The following is a 12,625-nucleotide window of genomic DNA, read 5'->3' as shown; positions in this document are numbered from 1 at the left end:
GTGTAAGATTCTTCACTTTGGCAAGTGAATTTAGAAATGCAAAATATTTTTTAAAAGGCTTGAAACTTTGAGATGTTGATGTTCAGAGGGACTTGGCTGTACTCATGCAAGGAACACAGCAAGTTCACACACAACTAGCAATTAGAAAGGCAAATGGTGTGCTGGCCTTTATAGCAATGGGACTGGAGTACTAGAATAAAAAAGACTAGCGATGGTTGTACAGGGTTTTGGTGAGGCCACACCTGGAGTACTGTGTGCAGTTTTGGTCTCCATATTTAAGAAGGGAAGGATAAGTTCCAAAGAAGAGTCATATTGGACGAAGGGGTTAGATATAGTTCTTGGGGCGAAAGGGATCAAAGGGTATGGGGAGAAAGCGGGAGCAGGCTATTGAGTTGGATGATCAGCCACGATCAGAATGAATGGCAGAGCAGGTTCGAAGGGCCGAATGGCCTACTCCTGCTCCTAGTTTCTATGGACTCGAAACGTTAATGTGTTTCTCTCCACAGATGCTGCTGGATCTGCTGGGTATTTCCAGCACTTACTGTTTTCATTTCAGATTGCCAAAACTGCACACACTACACCAGGTGTGGTCTCGCCAAAACCCTGTGCAACCATAGCAAGAATTCTTTATTCTAGTACTCCAGTCCCATTGCAATAAAGGCCAGCACACCATTTGTCTTTCTAATTGCTAGTTGTGTGTGAACTTTCTGTGTTCCTTGCATGAGTACACCCAAGTCCCTCTCAACATTAAGATCTCAAAGTTTCACGCCTTTTTGCTTTTACTTAAGGAAGGCTCTAGATGCACTGGAGGTGGTACAGCAAAGGTTCACTAGGGTGTCACTGGGATGAGGGGGTTTGTTCTATGATGAGGAGCTGAGTAATTGGGTCCATGTTCTCTGGAGTTTAGAAGAATGAGAGACAATCTCATTGTAACCTACAAGATTCTGAGGGGGTTTGACAGGGTGGACACTGAGAGATTGTCTCCGCTGGTCGGAGAATCTAAAACTCGGGGGCACAGTCTCAGGATAAGGGGCCGATCATTTAGGGCTGAGATGACAAATGACTTCATTCAGAGGGTTGTGAATCTTTGGAATTCTCTACCCCAGGGGTTTGTGGATGCTCCGTGGGTGAACACATTTATGGATGGGACAGGCAGATTTTTGGTCTCTCAGGTAATCAATGGACATGGGGGAGCGGGCGGGAAAATGGAGCTGAAGTCCAAGGTCGGTCACGATTGCATTGAAGGCTGGAGCAGGCTCGATGGGCCGAATGGTCTACTCCTGCTCCTCGTTCTTATGCTCCTGGGGGTCCACTTGTTGAAGGTGTCGGGAGTGGTTCACTGGCTGACACTCTCACTTCTGAGGGAGGGTTCACTTCTCACCCCAGAGGCTGGAGCACAGGGCCTGGTCCGATGCTCCAGGCCAGTGCTGAGGGAGTGCTGTGGTGCACACTCAGTAGGTCTCATGGAGAGTTTCTGAGCCTTGCAGGGTTAAACGTTAAGTGTTTACTGATAACGGATAGCTATGTACATTTATACAGGGTATAGTCCAAGCCAGGCGCTAAATCAATGCTGGCTTCTACACTCGTCTCTGTCCAGCACACAACACTGGCCAGACTCTGACCATGTGACTCCTTACTTCACACTGTGGGCAGGACTGTTCCCAGTCCCACATTAACCCTTGCTGTACCAGATACCCTTGTATTACATGCTGCCCCATCAGGGGTGCAGTCACTAGGGTATTAAAGCATTTTCTCTCTCAAGTGGACGTACAAATTCCAACGAGTATTTGGAAGCAGAGCAGGGGAGCTCTCCCTTGTATCCTGGCCCCTCTCCCCCTTACTCTCAGTTTTGAAACTTTCAATTGACCCCTCCCAGCCTCAATGCTTTTTTGCGGGAGTGGGGTGGGTGGGGAGAGTTCCAGATTTCCACCCCACCCACTTTGTGTGAAGACTGTGCTTCCCGACATCACCCCCTGAACGGCCTGGCTCCAATTTTAAGATTCTGCCCCCCTGTTCTGGACTCCCCCCTCCTCCCCCAACACCACCTCCCCCCAAACACCAACCTGAGGAAATAGCTTCTCCCTATCGAGAATTCTTTAATATCAGTGAAAAAGTCCTGAATCCGATCACCACCTTAAGCATCATAACTCAGAAGGAGACCAGAAAACAATCCTTATAATTTAACTCTTTGTGTCCCAGTGTAATGTTGGGGAATCAGGAGTGTCATTCAGTGCATGGAAGGATCCCATTCTTATTGTTAAAGTCTCTCGTTCCGCAGTCTGGGAAAGGAAAATTATTTAACCCAACTGTAGTTCTAAACCTACCTAAATTGTAAAACTTCTCGCACCCAAAGATTTACCCACATGAACTGTGACCTGATTGAACTCTTAAACAACCCAGGAAAAGTAACTGAGAAACACACACCTGTTCCTCATGGTCCCAAGGACATATCCCCCACTTGTGATCATTAATGAATCTTGTGTTCGTGTTATTCTCTGATAGCAGAGCTCCTACAGCCTATAAAACAGCCCTGCTGTCTGCAGTCAGTCATCGTGAAACCTGAAGCAACGATGAAGATCCTTCTGCTGGCCGTGTCACTGGGCTTTGCTGGTAAACGTGTCCCACTTCCTTTCTTCCCCGTGGCTCTCTCGGGTTTCCTCTCACTCTCTCTGCTCCTCCTGTTGAACTCTTTCCCAGCCCATCTCTCTCACCCTCTGTCTCTCTGACTTGCTGTCCCTCCCTCTCTCTCTGTCTCTCCCACTCTCTCTGTCTCTCTCTCCCTCTCAGTCTCTCTCTCTCTATCGCTCTACCTTTCTCTGTCTCTCTCCCTCTCTGTCTCTCTCTAGTCCGAATTCCTGGCGTTGTCTCTAGCCCAAACAGCTCCAGGTCTCTCTAGTCCAAACTCCTCCAGTTCTCTCTAGCCCAAACACCTCCAGGTCTCTCTAGTCCAAACACCTCCAGGTCTCTCTAGTCCAAACACCTCCAGGTCTCTCTAGTCCAAACACCTCCAGTTATCTCTAGTCCAAACACCTCCAGGTCTCTCTAGTCCAAACTCCTCCAGTTCTCTCTAGTCCAAACTCCTCCAGCTCTCTCTAGTCCAAACACCTCCAGGTCTCTCTAGTCCAAATACCTCCAGGTCTCTCTAGTCCAATCTCCTCCAGTTCTCTCTAGTCCAAACACCTCCAGGTCTCTCTAGTCCAAACTCCTCCAGTTCTCTCTAGCCCAAACACCTCCAGGTCTCTCTAGTCCAAACTCCTCCAGTTCCCTCTAGCCCAAACACCTCCAGGTCTCTCTAGTCCAAACACCTCCAGGTCTCTCTAGTCCAAACACCTCCAGGTCTCTCTAGTCCAAACACCTCTAGGACTCTCTAGTCTAAACACCTACAGTTCTCTCTAGCCCAAACACCTCCAGCTCTCTCTAGTCTAAACACCTCCAGTTCTCTCCAGTCCAAACACCTCCAGTTCTCTCCAGTCCAAACACCTCCAGTTCTCTCTAGTCCAAACACCTCCAGCTCTCTCTAGTCCAAACACCTCCAGTTCTCTCTAGTCCAAACACCTCCAGCTCTCACTAGTCCAAACACCTCCAGTTCTCACCATTCCAAACACCTCCAGTTCTCTCCATTCCAAACACTTCCAGTTCTCTCCATTCCAAACACTTCCAGTTCTCTCCATTCCAAACACCTCCAGTTCTCTCCATTCAAAACACCTCCAGTTCTCTCCGGTCCAAACTCCTGCAGGTGTCTCCAGTCCAAACACCTGCAGTCTCTCTAGCCAAAACACATCCTGTTCTCTCTAGTCCAAACTCCTACAGGTCTCTCTAGCCCAAACACCTCCAGGTGCCTCTAATCCAAACTCCTCCAGTTCTCTCTAGTCCAAACTTCTCCAGTTCTCTCTAGTCCAAACACTTCCAGGTCTCACTAGTCCAAACTCCTCCAGTTCTCTCTAGCCCAAACACCTCCAGCTCTCTCTAGTCCAAACACCTCCAGGTCTCTCTAGTCCAAACACCTCCAGGTCTCTCTCGTCCAAACACCTCCGGTTCTCTCTGGTCCAAACACCTCCTGGTCTCTCTAGTCCAAACACCTCCAGTTGTCTCTAGTCCAGCACCACCAGTTCCCTCTAGTCCAAACACCTCCAGGTCTCTCTAGTCCAAGCACCTGCAGCTCTCTCTAGTTCATACACCTCCCGGTGTCTCTAGTCCAAACTCCTCCAGGTCTCTCTCGTACAAAATCCTCCAGTTCCCTCTAGCCCAAACATCTCCAGGTCTCTCTAGTCCAAACACCTCCAGGTCTCTCTAGTCCAAACACCTCTAGGACTCTCTAGTCTAAACACCTCCAGTTCTCTCTAGCCCAAACACCTCCAGCTCTCTCTAGTCTAAACACCTCCAGTTCTCTGCAGTCCAAACACCTCCAGTTCTCTCCAGTCCAAACACCTCCAGTTCTCTCTAGTCCAAACACCTCCAGCTCTCTCTAGTCCAAACACCTAAGTTCTCTCTAGTCCAAACACCTCCAGTTCTCTCTAGTCCAAACACCTCCAGCTCTCAGTAGTCCAAACACCTCCCGTTCTCTCCATTCCAAAAACCTCCAGTTCTCTCCATTCCAAACACTTCCAGTTCTCTCCATTCCAAACACTTCCAGTTCTCTCCATTCCAAACACCTCCAGTTCTCTCCATTCAAAACACCTCCAGTTCTCTCCAGTCCAAACTCCTACAGGTGTCTCCAGTCCAAACACCTCCAGTCTCTCTAGCCAAAACACATCCTGTTCTCTCTAGTCCAAACTCCTACAGGTCTCTCTAGCCCAAACACCTCCAGGTGTCTCTAGTCCAAACTCCTCCAGTTCTCTCTAGTCCAAACACCTCCAGGTCTCTCCAGCCCAAACACCTCCAGGTCTCTCTAGCCCAAACAGCTCCAGTTCTTACTTGTCCAAACTCCTTCTGTTCTCTCTCGTCCAAACAACTCCATGGCCCTCTAGTCCAAACACCTCCAGTTTTCTCTAGCCCTAACACCTCTAGGTGTCTCTATTCCAAACTTCTCCAGTTTTCTCTAGCCCTAACACCTCTAGATGTCTCTAGTCCAAACTTCTCCAGTTCTCTCTAGTCCAAACACTTCCAGGTCTCTCTAGTCCAAACTCCTCCAGTTCTCTCTAGCCCAAACACCTCCAGTTCTCTCTAGCCCAAACACCTCCAGTTCTCTCTAGCCCGAACACCTCCAGTTCTCTCTAGCCAAACACCTCCAGTTCTCTCTAGCCCAAACACCTCCAGCTCTCTCTAGTCCAAACACCTCCAGGTCTCTCTAGTCCAAACACCTCCAGGTCTCTCTCGTCCAAACACCTCCGGTTCTCTCTGGTCCAAACACCTCCTGGTCTCTGTAGTCCAAACACCTCCAGTTGTCTCTAGTCCAGCACCACCAGTTCCCTCTAGTCCAAACAGCTCCAGATCTCTCTAGTCCAAGCACCTGCAGCTCTCTCTAGTTCATACACCTCCAGGTGTCTCTAGTCCAAACACCTCCAGGTCTCTCTCGTCCAAACTCCTCCAGTTCCCTCTAGCCCAAACACCTCCAGGTCTCTCTTGTCCAAACACCTCCAGGTCTCTCTAGTCCAAACACCTCTAGGACTCTCTAGTCTAAACAGCTCCAGTTCTCTCTAGCCCAAACACCTCCAGCTCTCTCTAGTCTAAACACCTCCAGTTCTCTCCAGTCCAAACACCTCCAGTTCTCTCCAGCCCAAACACCTCCAGGTCTCTCTCGTCCAAACTCCTCCAATTCTCACTAGTCCAAACTCCTCCAGTTCACTCTAGTCCAAACTCCTCCAGTTCACTCTAGTCCAAACTTCTCCAGCTCTCTCTAGTCCAAACAACTCCAGTTCTCTCTAATCCAAACACCTCCAGTTCTCTCTAGCCCAAACACCTCCAGTTCTCTCTAGCCCAAACACCTCCAGTTCTCTCTAGCCCAAACACCTCCAGTTCTCTCTAGTCCAAACACCTCCAGTTCTCTCTAGCCCAAACACCTCCAGTTGCTTCTAGACAAAACACATCCTGTTCTCTCTAGTCCAAACTCCTACAGGTCTCTCTAGCCCAAACACCTCCAGGTCTCTGTCGTCCAAACACCTCCGGTTCTCTCTGGTCCAAACACCTCCTGGTCTCTGTAGTCCAAACACCTCCAGTTGTCTGTAGTCCAGCACCACCAGTTCCCTCTCCAAACACCTCCAGGTCTCTCTAGTCCAAGCACCTCCAGCTCTCTCTAGTCCATACACCTCCAGGTCTCCCTAGTCCAAACACCTGCAGGTCTCTCTCGTCCAAACACGTCCAGTTCTCTCTAGTCCAAACACCTCTAGGTGTCTCCAGTCCAAACTTCTCCAGGTCTCTCTAGTCCAATCACCTCCAGGTCTCTCTACTCCAAGCACCTCCAGCTCTCTCTAGTCCAAACACCTCCAGGTCTCTCTAGTCCAAACTCCTCCAGTTCTCAATAGACCAAACACCTCCAGTTCTCCCTAGTCCAAACACCTCCAGTTCTCACTACTCCTAACACCTCCAGTTCTCTCTAGTCAAACGTCTCCAGTTCTCTCTAGTCCAAAATCCTCCAGTTCTCTCTAGACCAAACTTCTCCAGCTCTCTCTAATCCAAACACCTCCAGGTCGCTCTAGTCCAAACAATTCCAGTTCTCTCTAGTCCAAACACCTCTAGGTCTCTCTAGTCCAATAACCTCCAGTTCTCTCTAGTCCAAACACCTCCAGTTCTCTTTAGTCCAAACACCTCCAGTTCTCTCTAGTCCAAACACCTCCAGTTCTCTCTAGTCCAAACACCTCCAGCTCTCAGTAGTCCAAACACCTCCCGTTCTCTCCATTCCAAAAACCTCCAGTTCTCTCCATTCCAAACACCTCCAGTTCTCTCCATTCGAAACACTTCCAGTTCTCTCCAGTCCAAACACCTCCAGTCTCTCTAGCCAAAACACATCCTGTTCTCTCTAGTCCAAACTCCTACAGGTCTCTCTAGCCCAAACACCTCCAGGCGTCTCTAGTCCAAACTCCTCCAGTTCTCTCTAGTCCAAACACCTCCAGGTCTCTCCAGCCCAAACACCTCCACGTCTCTCTAGCCCAAACACCTCCAGTTCTTACTCGTCCAAACTCCTTCTGTTCTCTCTCGTCCAAACAACTCCATTGTCCTCTAGTCCAAACACCTCCAGTTTTCTCTAGCCCTAACACCTCTAGGTGTCTCTATTCCAAACTTCTCCAGTTTTCTCTAGCCCTAACACCTCTAGGTGTCTCTAGTCCAAACTTCTCCAGTTCTCTCTAGTCCAAACACTTCCAGGTCTCTCTAGTCCAAACTCCTCCAGTTCTCTCTAGCCCAAACACCTTCAGTTCTCTCTAGCCCAAACACCTCCAGTTCTCTCTAGCCCGAACACCTCCAGTTCTCTCTAGCCCAAACACCTCCAGTTCTCTCTAGCCCAAGCACCTCCAGGTCTCTCTAGTCCAAACACCTCTAGGTCTCTCTCGTCCAAACACCTCCGGTTCTCTCTGGTCCAAACACCTCCTGGTCTCTCTAGTCCAAACACCTCCAGTTGTCTCTAGTCCAGCACCACCAGTTCCCTCTAGTCCAAACAGCTCCAGGTCTCTCTACTCCGAGCACCTGCAGCTCTCTCTAGTTCATACACCTCCAGGTGTCTCTAGTCCAAACACCTCCAGGTCTCTCTCGTCCAAACTCCTCCAGTTCCCTCTAGCCCAAACACCTCCAGGTCTCTCTTGTCCAAACACCTCCAGGTCTCTCTAGTCCAAACACCTCTAGGACTCTCTAGTCTAAACAGCTCCAGTTCTCTCTAGCCCAAACACCTCCAGCTCTCTCTAGTCTAAACACCTCCAGTTCTCTGCAGTCCAAACACCTCCAGTTCTCTCCAGCCCAAACACCTCCAGGTCTCTCTCGTCCAAACTCCTCCAATTCTCACTAGTCCAAACTCCTCCAGTTCACTCGAGTCCAAACTCCTCCAGTTCACTCTAGTCCAAACTTCTCCAGCTCTCTCTACTCCAAACAACTCCAGTTCTCTCTAATCCAAACACCTCCAGTTATCTCTAGTCCAAACTCCTCCAGTTCTCTCTAGCCCAAACACCTCCAGTTCTCTCTAGCCCAAACACCTCCAGTTCTCTCTAGCCCAAACACCTCCAGTTCTCTCTAGCCCAAACACCTCCAGTTCTCTCTAGTCCAAACACCTCCAGTTCTCTCTAGCCCAAACACCTCCAGCTCTCTCTAGTTCAATCATGCCCAGTTCTCTCTAGTCCAAACACCTCCAGGTCTCTCTCATCCAAATACCTCCAGTTCTCTCTAGTCCAAACACTTCCAGGTCTCTCTAGTCCAAACACCTCCAGTTGTTTCTTGACAAAACACCTCCAGTTCCCTTAGTCCAAACACCTTCAGGTCTCTCTAGTCCAAACACCTCCAGTTCTCTCTAGTCCAAACACCTCCAGTTCTCACTAGTCCAAACTTCTCCAGTTGTCTCTGGTCCAAACACCTCTAGGTGTCTCCAGTCCAAACTTCTCCAGTTCTCTCTAGTCCAAACACCTCCAAGTCCCTCTAGTCCAAGCACCTCCAGCTCTCTCTAGTCCAAACACCTCCAGGTCTCTCTAGTCCAAACTGCTCCAGTTCTCACTAGTCCAAACTCCTCCAGTTCACTCTGGTCCAAACTCCTCCAGCTCTCTCTAGGCCAAACACCTCCAGTTCTCTCTAGGCCAAACACCTCCAGTTCTCTCTACTCCAAACTCCTCCAGTTCTCTCCATTCAAAACACATCCAGTTCTCTCCATTGAAAACACCTCCAGTTCTCTCCATTCAAAACACCTCCAGTTCTCTCCAGTCCAAACTCCTACAGGTGTCTCCAGTCCAAACACCTCCAGTCTCTCTAGCCAAAACACATCCTGTTCTCTCTAGTCCAAACTCCTACAGGTCTCTCTAGCCCAAACACCTCCAGGTCTCTCTCGTCCAAACACCTCCGGTTCTCTCTGGTCCAAACACCTCCTGGTCTCTGTAGTCCAAACACCTCCAGTTGTCTGTCGTCCAGCACCACCAGTTCCCTCTCCAAACACCTCCAGGTCTCTCTTGTCCAAGCACCTCCAGCTCTCTCTAGTCCAAACACCTCCAGGTCTCTCTCATCCAAATACCTCCAGTTCTCTCTAGTCCAAACACTTCCAGGTCTCTCCAGTCCAAACACCTCCAGTTGTTTCTAGACAAAACACCTCCAGTTCCCTCTAGTCCAAACACCTCCAGGTCTCTCTAGTCCAAACACCTCCAGTTCTCTCTAGTCCAAACACCTCCAGTTCTCACTAGTCCAAACTTCTCCAGTTGTCTCTGGTCCAAACACCTCTAGGTGTCTCCAGTCCAAACTTCTCCAGTTCTCTCTAGTCCAAACACCTCCAAGTCCCTCTAGTCCAAGCACCTCCAGTTCTCTCTAGTCCAAACACCTCCAGGTCTCTCTAGTCCAAACTGCTCCAGTTCTCACTAGTCCAAACTCCTCCAGTTCACTCTAGTCCAAACTCCTCCAGCTCTCTCTAGGCCAAACACCTCCAGTTCTCTCTAGGCCAAACACCTCCAGTTCTCTCGACTCCAAACTCCTCCAGTTCTCTCCATTCAAAACACATCCAGTTCTCTCCATTCCAAGCACCTCCAGTTCTCTCCATTCAAAACACCTCCAGTTCTCTCCAGTCCAAACTCCTACAGGTGTCTCCAGTCCAAACACCTCCAGTCTCTCTAGCCAAAGCACATCCTGTTCTCTCTAGTCCAAACTCCTACAGGTCTCTCTAGCCCAAACACCTCCAGGTCTCTCTCGTCCAAACACCTCCGGTTCTCTCTGGTCCAAACACCTCCTGGTCTCTGTAGTCCAAACACCTCCAGTTGTCTGTAGTCCAGCACCACCAGTTCCCTCTCCAAACACCTCCAGGTCTCTCTAGTCCAAGCACCTCCAGCTCTCTCTAGTCCATACACCTCCAGGTCTCTCTAGTCCAAACACCTGCAGGTCTCTCTAGTCCAAGCACCTATAGGTGTCTCCAGTCCAAACTTCTCCAGGTCTCTCTAGTCCAATCACCTCCAGGTCTCTCTACTCCAAGCACCTCCAGCTCTCTCTAGTCCAAACACCTCCAGGTCTCTCTAGTCCAAACTCCTCCAGTTCTCAATAGACCAAACACCTCCAGTTCTCCCTAGTCCAAACACCTCCAGTTCTCACTACTCCTAACACCTCCAGTTCTCTCTAGTCAAACGTCTCCAGTTCTCTCTAGTCCAAAATCCTCCAGTTCTCTCTAGACCAAACTTCTCCAGCTCTCTCTAATCCAAATACCTCCAGGTCGCTCTAGTCCAAACACTTCCAGTTCTCTCTAGTCCAAACACCTCTAGGTCTCTCTAGTCCAATAACCTCCAGTTCTCTCTAGTCCAAACACCTCCAGTTCTCTTTAGTCCAAACACCTCCAGGCCTCTATAGTTCAAACACCTCCAGGTCTCTATAGTCCAAACACCTCCAGGTCTCTCTAGTCCAAACACCTAAGTTCTCTCTAGTCCAAACACCTCCAGCTCTCACTAGTCCAAACTCCTCCAGTTCTCTCCATTCAAAACACCTCCAGTTCTCTCCATTCCAAGCACCTCCAGTTCTCTCCATTCCAAACACTTCCAGTTCTCTCCATTCCAAACACCTCCAGTTCTCTCCATTCAAAGCACCTCAAGTTCTCTCCAGTCCGAACTCCTACAGGTGTCTCCAGTCCAAACACCTCCAGTCTCTCTAGCCAAAACACATCCTGTTCTCTCTTGTCCAAACTCCTACAGGTCACTCTAGGCCAAACACCTCCAGGTGCCTCTAGTCCAAACTCCTCCAGTTCTCTCTAGTCCAAACACCTCCAGGTCTTTCCAGCCCAAACACCTCCAGGTCTCTCTAGCCCAAACACCTCCAGTTCTCACTCGTCCAAACTCCTTCAGTTCTCTCTCGTCCAAACACCTCCAGGTCTCTCTAGTCCAAACACCTCCAGGTTTCTCTAGCCCAAACACCTCCAGTTTTCTCTAGCCTTAACACCTCTTGGTTTCTCTAGTCCAAACTTCTCCAGTTTTCTCTAGCCCTAACACCTCTAGGTATCTCTAGTCCAAACTTCTCCAGTTCTCTCTAGTCCAAACACTTTCAGGTCTCTCTATTCCAAACTCCTCCAGTTCTCTCTAGCCCAAACACCTCCAGTTCTCTCTAGTCCAAACACCTCCAGCTCTCTCTAGTCCAAACAGTTAAGTTCTCTCTAGTCCCAACACCTCCAGATCTCTCAAGCCCAAACACCTCCAGCTCTCTAGTCCAAACACCTCCAGGTCTCTGTAGTCCAAACTCCTCCAGGTCTCTCTCGTCCAAACACCTCCAAGTCTCTCTCGTCCAAACACCTCCAGTTGTTTCTAGACCAAACACCTCCAGTTCCCTCTAGTCCAAACACCTCCAGGTCTATCTTGTCCAAACACCTCCAGTTCTCACTAGTCCAAACTTCTGCAGTTGTCTCTGGTCCAAACACCTCAAGGTGTCTCCAGTCCAAACTTCTCCAGTTGTCTCTGGTCCAAACACCTCCAGGTCCCTCTAGTCCAAGCAACTCCAGCTCTCTCTAGTCCAAACACCTCCAGGTCTCACTAGTCCAAACTGCTCCAGTTCACTCTAGTCCAAACTGCTCCAGCTCTCTCTAGTACAAACACCTCCAGTTCTCTCTAGGCCAAACACCTCCAGTTCTCTCTAGTCCAAACTCCTCCATTTCTCTCTAGACCAAACTCCTCCAGCTCTCTCTAGTCCAAACACCTCCAGGTCTCTCTAGTCCAAACACCTCCAGTTCTCTCTAGTCCAAACACCTCCAGTTCTCTCTAGTCCAAAAACCTCCAGTTCTCTCTAGTCCAAAGACGTCCAGGCCTCTATTCTCCAAACACCTCCAGGTCTCTATAGTCCAAAAACCTCCAGGTCTCTCTAGTCCAAACACCTCCAGGACTCTCTAGTCCAAACACCTCCAGGTCTCTCTAGCCCAAAGACCTCCAGGTCTCTGTAGCCCAAACACCTCCAGTTCTCACTAGTTCAAACTTCTCCAGTTCTCTGTGGTAGAAACACCTCTAGGTGTCTCCAGTACAAATTTCTCCAGTTCTCCCTAGGCCAAACACCTCCAGGTCTCACTAATCCAAGCATCTACAGCTCTCTCTAGTCCAAACACATCCAGGTCTCTCTCGTCCAAACTCCTCCATTTCTCACTTGTCCAAACTCCTCCAGTTCACTCTAGTCCAAACTCCTCCAGTTCACTCTAGTCCAAACTTCTCCAGCTCTCTCTAGTCCAAACAACTCCAGTTCTCTCTAATCCAAACACCTCCAGTTCTCTCTAGACCAAACTCCTCCAGTTCTCTCTAGACCAAACTGCTCCAGGTCTCTCTATTCCAAACTCCTCCAGTTCTCTCTAGCCCAAACACCTCCAGCTCTGCCTAGTCCAAACACCTCCAGTTCTCTCTAGCCCAAACACCTCCAGTTCACTCTAGTCCAAACATCTCCAGCTCTCTCTAGTCCAATCACCCCCAGGTCTCTCTAGTCCAAACACCTCCAGGTCTCTCTCATCCAAATACCTCCAGTTCTCTCTAGTCCAAACACCTCCAGGTCTCTCTAGTCCAAACAC

The sequence above is a fragment of the Cetorhinus maximus genome, unplaced genomic scaffold (genome assembly GCF_964194155.1).
Source record: "Cetorhinus maximus unplaced genomic scaffold, sCetMax3.hap1.1 HAP1_SCAFFOLD_382, whole genome shotgun sequence".
NCBI classification, from domain to species: domain Eukaryota; kingdom Metazoa; phylum Chordata; class Chondrichthyes; order Lamniformes; family Cetorhinidae; genus Cetorhinus; species Cetorhinus maximus.
Note: the sequence above shows the minus strand (reverse complement) of the source record.